Source organism: Anneissia japonica, unplaced genomic scaffold (assembly GCF_011630105.1).
Source record: "Anneissia japonica isolate Jap-2015-1 unplaced genomic scaffold, ASM1163010v1 scaffold21_len1647178_cov195, whole genome shotgun sequence".
NCBI lineage: Eukaryota > Metazoa > Echinodermata > Crinoidea > Comatulida > Comatulidae > Anneissia > Anneissia japonica.
Window position 1 is genome coordinate 498,325 of NW_022750455.1, and position 12,730 is coordinate 511,054.

The 12,730-nt window shown below is 35.2% G+C and overlaps 2 long non-coding RNA genes across 2 annotated transcripts in view; one reads left to right on the forward strand and one right to left on the reverse strand.

The window, feature by feature from the left end:
* The window catches only part of LOC117121403, a 9,529-nt gene extending 2,723 nt beyond the window's left edge, over positions 1-6,806 (forward strand). Inside the window, exons 2-4 of the long non-coding RNA XR_004447545.1 lie at positions 1,707-1,869; positions 2,103-2,278; positions 6,423-6,806. This is a non-coding gene — a long non-coding RNA (uncharacterized LOC117121403). The remainder of the gene's footprint in view (positions 1-1,706; positions 1,870-2,102; positions 2,279-6,422) is intronic.
* Positions 6,807-8,649: 1,843 nt separating this feature from the next.
* LOC117121387 lies at positions 8,650-10,561 on the reverse strand. Its single transcript, XR_004447539.1, has 3 exons — positions 10,196-10,561; positions 9,378-9,469; positions 8,650-8,669 (listed from the first exon to the last, which is right to left on the reverse strand). It is a non-coding gene; the product is annotated as an uncharacterized LOC117121387 (long non-coding RNA).
* Positions 10,562-12,730: the final 2,169 nt, after the last annotated feature.

A 12,730-nucleotide genomic window follows, 5' to 3' on the forward strand; every position in this document is an offset into this window, starting at 1 on the left:
AGACAGAAGTGTTCACTGGACCTTGTCGACAATAACATACAGCGCTAGGTGAAATGAATATTCCATTTCTATTTCTAAACTTAATTATTCATGAACCTGCAGTAGTGTCGCCCATTTAACGCTACGGGGCTTACTACGCGGGGTAGTAGCGCCCAGGTCACCACATAGACGAAATGGTTCATTATCTTCTCGGTAGTATGGTAGGTAGAGCTGTTGGCTCATCCTTTTATAGCCATTTGTAAACATAATATTTACATTGAAATAGCATTGAAATGGTCGGCTCAGAGTAGAAAAATGTAGTAGTGAAGTGTAAACAATATATTAGATACAGTATATGTAACGCAGGTAAAGTTATCCTCCCACAGTCACCCCCGTATTTCTAATTTATTTATAAAATAATAGTTTATATACTAAAAAGGGACTAAACAACAACGGAAAGTAGGGGCATAGACATAGATATCTATTTATTCATTCATAATTGGAAATTGTTCTTTTCCACTCTCAAAGAAGAAAGAAAATTACATGATTTAGGCCTATCGGGAAAAAGAGAAACTATCTATTGCATGTCTATTGTTAAAGAGGCAAATTCCAGAATTGCGAAATTGAGAATTTAGAAGCCTTCCAATGCGAAGTGGTTGCGATCTCTGTTTATTCGTAACTGCTTATTGTAGTTTAATGATTAGATTTGTCTTATTCTGTAAATCAAACCTGATTAACAATTTAGCTATCAGCAAAAAATTAATTAAATAGGCCTGTCAGTTAATGTCTTATAAGCATATTTATAATAAGTGTATAAAGTTTAATTAAGATAATGTATACCTAAATGAAATAAATAAATAAATGCGTTTTAATTTAAACTACAGTAACAGTATGCCTATTATAACATTGCTATATATACATTCATGTTCTTAATGCCGTTAATGTTCTAAAAATAATTTTCTGTATATACATTCTATAATTTTGCTATCTAAATCATTTTAATTAATTTAATAATGTGTAGTATTATTTATATAATGACTTTAAACGATCTGTGGGTCATAAAACTTTGATTTAAATAGGCCGAAAACAATCGCATAAAAATACCCATTCATGAAATAGAATGCAGCATAAAGTGGTAATATACCGTTAATGTTCTCAAAATATTGGTGCATTTATACAGTTTAATATTATTTCCTGTATTGTATTCGTTTTTCTATATATTTATTTAAGGTATTTGAAAAAGTTTTACATGACCCAATTTTTAATCATATCTCACCAGTTATCAGTGTTAATCAACATGGATTTTATCCGGGAAAATCTTGTGAAACCAACCTATCTGTGCTTTTATCACATGCTTATGACGAGATAAACTCTAGAGGTCAATTAGAGGTTATTTATACTGACATGGCCAAAGCGTTTGATCGGGTTTCCCATAATTTGCTTTTGTACAAACTTGAAAAGTTTGGATTTAGTCATGACATTATTTTATTTTTTAAAAGTTATTTATGTGATCGTTTACAAAGGGTGACTATTGAAGGTCAAACACCCGAGTGGCTCCCAGTTTTATCTGGAGTCCCATAGGGGTCTATCTTAGAGACTTTATTTTTTTTATTATGTTTATTAATGATTTTTCCTTTGTTCCGTTTCATTCAAAATTTCTACTATTTGCTGACGATATTAAATTATTTAAGTCTGTTTATTCTATTAATGATATGTTGTTTTTACAGGAAGATCTAGATGCTCTTATTAATTGGTGTAATCAGTGGTCTATGTCTGCCAATGCCTCCAAATGTAAAACTACGTCTATTACTCTAAAGAAGAAACCTATTATGTATAATTTTGATATTAATGCTGTAACACTTGGAAGAGTCACTGTTCACCAAGACTTTGGTATTATTTTTCGTTGACAGTTCCTTAACCTTTTGTCGTCATATTATTTGATTGTGAATATATATTTTTAAATTTTTTTTGATTGTTTAATTATATTACATATTTGGCAGGTATTGGCCTACAGTTTATTGTTATTCATTGTTTGTGTTAATGTTTTTAGCAAATAAAAAAAAGTTGTGTGCATATGAGTTAGCTGCCATTGATTACACTTTATATTTTTTGTTATGTTACAGTATGGCGACACTCCATTTCACGAATTGTTGGAAAGTGACCATGAATACCAAGTTCACCTGGACGGAACCCACACCTTGTTACATTCTGGAACTGTGGAGCTTGTTAACACATTTCCATAGCTCTACGTCACTTACATAGGCCTATAAACTTGGACTTCTACGCACTCTAATAGACCGTACGTTTAAAATTAACAACACATGGGTGGGTTTTCACAATGATTTAACAAAACTTGTACTCACTTTTCAAAACAATTGTTATCCAATTTCTTTAATTAATAAAACAATACATAACTACCTGAACAAAAAACTATCGCACACCATTTTGGATCCTCCTAAAACGCAAACACAAACCTCTTATTTCAAGTTACCCTATACACCATTATCTAATTATTTTCAACGAAAAATTAACGTTATGGTAAAAAATTATTGCTGTACTATTAATATCAGACTTTCTTTCAAGTCATACAAATTATCAAATTTTTTTTATCGTAAAATACTATGTCCCGACTAATTTCCGAGCCCGTGTTATCTATAAATTTACTTGCGCGGGGTGTAGCTTCGTGTATATTGGCGAGACCAATAGACACCTAAACACGGATTAAGGAGCATTTAGTTTGGGTCATCACACGTATTTCAACATCTTCAGAACTCAGTTCAGGGCCGGCGGAACGTTTTTCAAAGTGGGGGGGGGGGCCCACTTATAAGATGAATGGGAATATGAATCATACAGATCTGGAAAAGCTCGAAAAACCTAGGGGATGGGAGTCAACATTTTTCCCAAAAAGGAAAGGAGATCCGGGGGTGCTCCCCCGGGAAAATTATGATTTCTAGATGGCGGGAAATGACCTTTCTCGACTTTTGAGCTAGGTTTCTAATGACTTTGTTCTTCAAAATTCAAGGTTCCCCCCTCTTGAAAACGGTCAGGTAAACTTTTCTCATTCTTAATACAGTAAATAGGCCTGTTATGTGTGTATACATACAAAAAAAAATTAGTTGTTGCATACATATTCTTTTTTCAATGAATCGATAAGCTCCATAGAAAAGGGGCGGGGGTCCCGGGGTTCTCCCCCGGAAAAATTTTGAATCCTAGATGACGGGAAATGAGCTTTTCAGACTTCTGATGTGTCTTAATTACTTTTAAGTTCTTCAAATTTCAAGGTTTTCCTCTCTTGAAAACGGTCAGGTAATTTTTTCCCATTGTTATTACAGGAAATAGGCCTTATGTGTGTATACATAGGCCTACATAAAAATAAAAAATTAGTAGTTGCATAGGCCTACGTATTCTTTTTTTAATTAATCGATATGCTCCAAAGAAAAGGGAGGTCCGGGGTCCTCCCCCAGGAAAATTTTGATTCCTAGAAGGCGGGAAATGAGTTTTCCCGACTTCTGAGGTGTCTTTTAATTACTTTTAAGTTCTTCAAAATTCAAGGTTTTCCCCTCTTGAAAACAGTCAGGTAAATTTATCCCTGTTATTACAGTAGATAGGCCTTATGTGTGTATACATACATTAAAAAAATGAGTAGTTGCATACAATTTTTTTCCATGAATCCATAAATCCCAAAAAGAAAGGGGGGGTCCGGGGTTCTCCCCCGTAAATATTTTGATTCCTAGAAGGCGGGAAATGAGTTTTCCCGACTTCTGAGGTGTCTTTTAATTACTTTTAAGTTCTTTAAATTTCAAGGTTTTCCCCTCTTGAAAACGGTCAGGTAAATTTATCGCATTGTTATTACAGTAGATAGGCCCGGTGTGTGTATACATACATTTAAAAAAATTGAGTAGTTGCATACGATTTTTTTTCCATGAATCCATAAATCCCAAAAAGAAAGGGGGTCCAGGGGTTCTCTTCCGTGAATATTTTGATTCCTAGAAGGCGGGAAATGAGTTTTCCCGACTTCTGAGGTGTCTTTTAATTACTTTTAAGTTCTTTAAAATTCAAGGTTTTCCCCCTCTTGAAAATTATTATAATGAATCAATGAACCCAAAGAGAAAGGGAGGTTCGAGTTCTTCCCGGAAAAATGTTAATTTCTAAATGGTGGGAAATGAGCTTTTCCGACTTCTGAAGTAGCTTTTAGCGATTTTAATTTAAGTTCTTCAATATTCAAGGTTTCCCCTCTTGAAAACGGTCAGGTAAATTTTTCCACTTGTTATTACAGTAAATAGGCCTTATGTGTGTATAAATACATTTAAAAAAATGAGTAGTTGGATACGATTTTTTTTTCATGGATCGATAAATCCCAAAAAGATAGGGGGTCGGGGTTCTCCCCCGGGAAAATTTTGATTTATAGAAGGCGGGAAATGAGTTTTCCCGACTTCTGAGGTGTCTTAATTACTTTTAAGTTCTTTAAAATTCAAGGTTTTCCCCTCTTGAAAACGGTCAGGTAAATTTATCCCATTGTTACATTACAGTAGACAGGCCTTGTGTGTATACATACATTAAAAAAATTGAGTATTTGCATACTTTTTTTTTCCATGAACCCATAAATCCCAAAAAGAAAGGAGGGTCCGGGGGTTCTCCACAGGGAAAATTTTGATTCCTAGAGGGCGGGAAATGAGCTTTCCCGACTTCTGAGGTGTCTTTTAATTATTTATAATTTCTTCAAAAATCAAGGTTTTCCCCCTCTTGAAAATGATTCAATAAAAAAATGAACCCCAATGAAAAATTGGGTCCGGGTCCCCCTGGAAAATTTCGATTTCTAGAATGCGGGAAATGACTTTCCCCTACTTCTGAAATGTCTTTTAAATGACTTTTTAAGTTCTTCAAAATTCAAGGTTTTCCCCTCTTGAAAATGGTCAGGTAAATTTTTCTCATTTTTTATTTTATGTGTGTATAGGCCTACATACATAAATAAACGAGTAGGTGCATACGTATTCTTTTTTCCCATGAATCGATAAATCCCAAAAAGAAAGGGTGATCCGGAGGTTCTCCCCCGGGAAAATTTTAATTCGTAGATGGTGGGAATGAGCTTTTTTGCATGTATGCGCCAAGTAAAATAAAATGCAAAAGCAATGAAAAAACGGTGTTCCGCAAGTCAACCTTCAATGATTGTACATCGTTTTTTCATTGCTTATATATATATATATATATGTATGTATATATTATAATCTCAGATAGGAACATAAGATGTAATGATCACATCAAATGGGGAGGGTTCACCTAAAACTCCAGATGAAGGGGAAAAGCAGGACGATACAGGGGTCCGATAGAGTATTGTTAAGATTTAATATTCGCTTTTAAGTTTTATTACTAAAAAATAAAAAAACAATTTAGTACATTTTCGACTGTCTTAAAATTTGGACCTTTTTCGATTAGGGGTTGGATGTTGGGGAGCAGGGCCGCAGAGAGCGGCCGCGGTCCCCGGTGATTCTTCGCTGCCCGGGCCCATTGGTTGGGGGTCCGACTGCGGCCGCAGTGGGATCAAGTGGAAGATCACTGGTCCACACCCCCCCCCCCCCACACACCTCGGAATCAAAAAGCTAAAGTTTTTAAATGGATTAGAGGAATAATTTAATCGATTGTAGAGTGCCTAATGTTACCATGTCATAAAAAAATAAAGTACAGAAATAAGAAAAGGACCTTCACAATGGATGGTCTATCTACCTCAGCCCCACCAAGGCGGCTAAGGTAAGAAAATTTATGATTATGGCACCTCTGGACGGCCTCTGGACTTAAAATTGAGTAGAATTTTTTTTTTTCAAATTTTTGCTAAATTTTAAATGATTTGGGAGGTGGGTACCCCCCCCCCCCCCCTACTTGTATGTATATTGACGATGTCTAAGGTCCAAGCCTTTTATATTTATAAATAACGTAAAGAATTTACTATTTGATACATTGTAAACATACACTCTAGAGTATAGTAGGAGTCATGAAAATGTTCATGAAAAAGAATTAGAAGTGATTAAGGTCAGCTTTATTTACAATTCTCATGGGAAAAACACATGAATGATACAGGATAAATGTATATACATTCAATAATTTTTATCTATTTTATTTTATTTTTTACCAATTATCGCGGGCCCCTGCTGTGCCCGGGCCCTGGGGAACTGGCCCCGGTTACCCCAGCCTCGGCGCCACTGTTGGGGAGCGTACTCACCCACTCATATTAAAATAACGCTTTATTAACATGTACACTGTACATAATGTATTAAATCCATCTAACAATCAATTTTATTTTCTGAATTTGTATTCCTATACCTCATTAAAATATGAATGTCATAAAGTTTCTAATGAGATTTATACTTAATTAGGCCTAATTTAACACAGATGCCAAAATGAAACTAGTTTGAATGTATTTCTCTCACTAGTCCAATCTCTTATTTCAGCGTCTCAGGTCAAATCTACCGATCCATCAATAAGTGTGAAGTCGATGTACAATTATCGTCAGCGGAACACGATGTGTATTAAATTGCCGGAACACAAGATGCTATTAATAGCCGGATATGGTCTTAATTTTACAAATAATCGCGCGCGGGTGTCTATTAGGATTTATATCACTGGATCGCCGGAATTGAATCAAATTTGCCAATTATGTTTCTTATACAACGAACAATTAATTCTCGAACGATATTACATAGGCCTACTTCAATATAATTAGGCCTAGCATTATATATATATATTATATTATATTATTTAAATCTATAATCTAGTTATATTAGTTTATATAGTTCTTGTGTAACATTTCCGAGTACGTAAGAAATAAAAGTAAACTGTAGTGTAATTTATAATACATCATTGTGTGTACTTCCTTTGTCATAATCGCATTAACAATATTATCATTTGGGAGAATAGCGAGATGATTAGACACATATATACTGCATCCAAGCTTTCTGATGTAGACGCATAGATGGAACATGTATAACCATTTTGCAGATTTCAGGAACTGAAAATAGTGCCAAATGTGAGATGTTACATTGAATCAAATCAAGCCAGGTTCCGGAGAAAAAAATGATAAAAAAAATCTCTAAAATTGTTTTGAGTCCATTTCATACAATGACATTAAAAAGGAATTTTGACACAGAAACGAGAAAATAAAAATCAAACTCAAATTTGGCATTTAAAATGTTTAATTGAAACGCATTGTCAACTACACGTCATGCACGTATGACAATTAACTTAAAACAAAGTGCAACAAATGAAAAAGAATGGGATGCTCTGAACAGACTGGAGACTGTGCTCTAAAATTGTTTTGAGTCACTTTTATACAATGGCATTAAACAGGAATATCAGAGTGAAAATGTAAACAACAGTAAAAAACAGATTTGTTGTTGTGTAATGACCAATGCCGAAGCCAGGATTTTCAAACAGTGCGGGACAATATCAGGGTGGACCCACTTTACGCGTAAATTAAAAAAATGTGGACAATTTTTACGCAAAAATATGGACCTATTTTCTTAAATTTTACCCATTTTAGGCTAAATATGAGCAACCTACAGAGGACTCTGTGATCAGAAGGTGTCATGGAATACAAAACAACCGGAAAATGGCGGGATCGAAAAAAATTTTCCAAAACAAATATGAGCTTTAAACTCATGTTGTTTTTTTTTTAAACCAAAATTGAGCAATTTTTAACCTTGTAATTATTCCTAGATTCGGCCACATGGTCCTAATTGGTACCATCCAATTAATTGTTATTTAAGCTTAAAAATATGCTTTAAGTGGCATTTATCAACCTGCAGAGGACTCTTGTGATCTGAAGGTGTCATTGAATACAAACATCCATACCAAACCTATAAACATAAAATAAGTTCCCACACTAACACTATTCCCACATGGAAGCATCACAAAACATCACAATTAGTTGTTAGTTCCAGCATGTTCAACATGAACATCCAGAGGGTGACGTGTTTACGTTGTGGAGAACCGCTACGAGTGAATACCATGATGCAAGTAAGTGTGTTCTGTTCTTTAGTATTCAAGTTTTCGCTCCTCGTACGCTGGTCACTTAAATGCACGATGGAACTACTTGCTCGGCCCCAGCCAACTGAACGGAGGGAGGAAGCAGTGCGACCCCTAAGCCCTGTCTCTTATACACATCTAGATGTGTATAAGAGACAGATATTACATAGGCCTACTTCAATTTCCGAGTATGTAAGAAATAAATGTAAATTGTAGTGTAGCATTGAAATCAAGTTGTGATATATATATATATATATATATATATATATATATATTATATTTATATACTGTAGGCCTATATCATGTACATCAGGCAAAAATCAATAAACCTGATTTTAATCCTCAAAATGTTATATCTTATCTTACATGTCTATATTCTTTCAAACAAACGGGTTACTTTCTCTATTAATAAGATAAAAATTAGCAGTAATAAAACAATATTAATAAACATAAAGCCTAAAAGAATTACTATGGTACATATTGCTAACATTAATTTTGAGATTATTGCAGAGGAAAACATTTAAAAAATAAAATTTACACTATATTTTAATTAATTTCATATCCAGAATTTTTGCAGAAAGTTGATGAGTGACACTATTTTTGGCTATCTATTAATAGTTGGTAAGTTCTGTTGCCCTTTGTGTTTCTTTCCTGTGGCTTCTTTGTCTACATCACTGGAATAGAAAAATATTGAGAAAAGATTAGGAAACAGAGAAAGAATTATAACGGAGCATTATCAAAACATAGTATAAATAAAAACAGAGGCCAGAGCCAGTAGGTTTGAAATAGAGGGGGCCCACGAGGAAGGGGGCTTTGCCAGATGAAGAGTTTCCACCACCTCAGCCCCACCATGGTTGGGGCTAAGGTAAGAAACTTTTCGATTATGGCACCTCTATATGGCCAGAAATGGCACTCTCAGGGGGGACAGGCTGGCTGCCCACCACCCCCCCCCCAGGGGAGCACCCCACCTGAACATTAACAATATTGTATTCAGTTAACATGAACATTATCAATATTGTATTCAGTTATCACAATGGACAATGCTACTGATGCAACATAATAGTACTTCACAATTCCTATTATATCAGCATTATCATATTAAATATTAATTTTTAGTAGATCGTAATAGCACAAAAAACAAATTACGTTAGCATTCCGATTATCATGGGTAAATAACATTTATAAAAAGGGTACTATTCGATAGAAATGAAGACATAGATTCATAAATACAGTATATTCAAACAATAAACATAATACTATATCTATAATCTTCATACAAACATTTTTCATGATATAATATTTTTTGATTGATGGACTGAATTTATTTCATGCTAAATAAGCAAGATAATAAATGGATTGAGATCGAGAAAAGCAAAATTTACCGTGATTAGCATCAGGAATGCCCATTAGGCCTGAGTCCAGCCCATATTCAATGAGGTCCAATTTAAATATACGGTACACTATCTGTCTTGAGCTGAAAGATAAACAATTTAATTTCATAACTGAATAATTATATTTAAGTAAGTTACAAACTTACAATTAAATATATGAATGACAAAATTGTTTTACTGTCAATTAAGCGACAGTTAAAATATACCAGTCCTATATTCTTATGCACAGACTCTTAAATTGGCTGGTCGATTTAAGGATTTTGTAGTCAAATGTCTTACATCAAAAAAGTTAAGATAAATATCTTAAGCTGATTTATCAAACCATCTTAGCCAAATCTTAGCTTAAAATTGTTTTAGATGGCTCATGCATACAGTCGACTTTTTAATTTTAAGCATGAGCTAAGCATATTGATATATTTGACTTAAGCAAAAAAAAATGGACTTGAGACAATTTTAAGCCAATTTCTATTTTGATAAACCTGGCCCCGTCATACCAACTTATGCGGAGTATAGTAAGGACAGTCTGAGGTTATTTAATTTATTCCCCTTGGAAGCAAATGCTTATATTTAGTTTCAAACACACGTGTGTGGCCTATATTATAAATATGATAAGCCCTATGTCGTATTGTTTTCTATATGGGAGGTGGGGTGGGTATGATAAATTACTAACCGGGAAAATTATTACCTTTGCCCCCCCACCCAAGACCCCTGTTACGTGCCTGCTCCCTGCGTTCAGTTGGCTGGGGCATTTAATGACCAGCGTACGAAGAACGAAAACTTAAATACTAAAGAACAGAAATCACACTTACTGTACAAACATATGGTAGGCCTATGACTTGTTTGTAGTGGTCGCCAAAACTGGGGAGTCCTGTCACGGCAGGACTTCTTCTCACGACAAAAACAATTCCACTCCCTAAGCCTCATAAAGAGACTTCTCTGATAAAAGCATCCATTTCTTCATTTATTTTAAGAGGGCCCATGAATACCAGCCGACTTAGTAGGATACGAGAGTGCCTAAGGCAAGCCTAGGGTATGCCTAAGCGGTGAGGGAAATGTTGAATCAGTCGTGTAAGCACCGTTCCCCTAGCTACGGTTATGCTCGCGGGTAATACCGTACCCTCTCTGCCGACGACCTTCCTTGTGTCCAATATCGTGTATAAGCCTTGACCTACCCACCGCGATCACTCCTCTTCTCTCTGGTGCCACGCTTCTCATACCATGGGAAGCTTTTAAAAGTCGTGTTTAATTAATTTTAAGGAATGCAATTTATTTATAACACTACATTTTCATAACACAGTGGCGATCCAGAAATTCGAAATTTTAGGTGGGGGGCAGGGAGGCACAAGAAGCACACAAGACATAGTTAGCATTTTTATTTAACAAACATAAAGGTGATTTAGGCCTACTTAGTTTATCATTATCATGATGTCATGGCGAGATTGATTAACATTCAATTAACTAACTATATAGGCCTATAGATATATTTTTTTATTTAATTTATTTTATTTATTTATTTATTTATTTTTCTAAATTAGGAAAAACAGGAATTTATATATGATGTAGATAATGTTAAACACTAATATACGGGTCTTAATAATATACAAAACGAATAGGCCATAGGCCTAAATCGTTTATAGTGGAAATTGTGCACTTCAGGCTAGAGTTTGTAAAAATGTTGGCCTAATTGTTTTACACGTGACGCTTCCAATTTTAATAATAAAATCGATGGAGTGGTTAATGAGATGGTTACGAAATATAATAATTGCTTTTTTACTCAGTATTGGTCCGGAGGAAATAGGCCGGAGGAACAGAGCACAATCGAACAGAGCACAATCGAAGAGACAAACTTCATGACAATCATTAGTAATTGTTGTTCTTTGCACTCGATTTGAAAAACGGGGTTTTAACTATAAAAAAAAGTTGGTAAAAAGTGGGGAGGGTACAATTGATATGATATCCCCTACTTTGAAAAGTGGGGGCGTGTCTCCCTTTCCCCCGCCGATCGACGCCCCAGGTTAGAATGTATAGTATAGGCCTATGCCTACAATACAAAAACAAACAGGGTTTGAATTCAGAAACATGACGTTAAGCACACCTCCTCCCACCCCAGACCTGTTTTTGATTGTCTCAAAATGAGTTTCTATTTAATTTAGAAAAGTAAATAAAATTGTAATGATGGATATTACATTTCAGTTCGTGCTGATGCTTTGTCTGGATTTGGGAAAAATCAGGAGGTGCCTGCATTTTTGAAGTGTGTTGATTTTAAGAAGGCTTATTAAAAATACACAATAAGGAAGGACTAGTATATATATTTGACACAGAAGAAGGACTACAGTTGTCCGAAAGCTCTGGTTCTATATCTGGCTGTTTACTAAATTTGTACCGATATCCAGCCATTGTTTCCCACAGCATCGTTGTTTTATAGTATTTTGATCAAAATGAGTTTCTATTTAATTTAGAAAAGTAAATAAAATTGTAATAATGGATATTACATTTCAGTTCGTGCTGATGCTTTGTCTGGATTTGGGAAAAATCAGGAGGTGCCTGCATTTTTGAAGTGTGTTGATTTTAAGAAGGCTTATTAAAAATACACACTAAGGAAGGACTAGTATATATATTTGACACAGAAGAAGGACTACAGTTGTCCGAAAGCTCTGGTTCTATATCTGGCTGTTTACTAAATTTGTACCGATATCCAGCCATTGTTTCCCACAGCATCGTTGTTTTATAGTATATTGCCTTTTAATATCACACTCACACACACATATATGATATCACACACACACACCCCACCACCCACACACACACACCAGTGGCGTAGAAAAGTATTTTTCATTGGGGGATGATGGGCGTGTTAGTCGTAACAGGCGCGTGGGGGGTGGGGGAAACCGGGCTGACCAAGCCGTCGTACCGGGCTGAATAGTAAGAGATAAGAAAGAGGGGAGAGGGAGGGAAAGAGAAAGAAGAGGAAAAGGAAAGAAAAAGAAAAAGAGAAGAGAAAAATAAAGACAAGAATAAAAAGGAAGATATCATAATGACCAGACTCACAACACCCTGCAACCCCTTCTCCACTTCAAAAACTGTCATAACTCCTTTGAGCTATGCTGCCCGATGACGTAACCACTGGGGGAGAAGGGGAAAATATCTATCTTTGAAAAATCTTCCCACCCCTTTATAAATGCCCTTTTCATCCCCTGAAATTGCCTAAAAACCTCAAATTTCACGCGCTTCGCGCGCATTTCTTGTTAGCATGGGCCAGTTTCCTCTAAAATTTGCACATTTTAGGGAGTTTTGATAAATTCCAACGAAATTAGAATTAAAAATACCGGGGGAAAAGGGGAAAA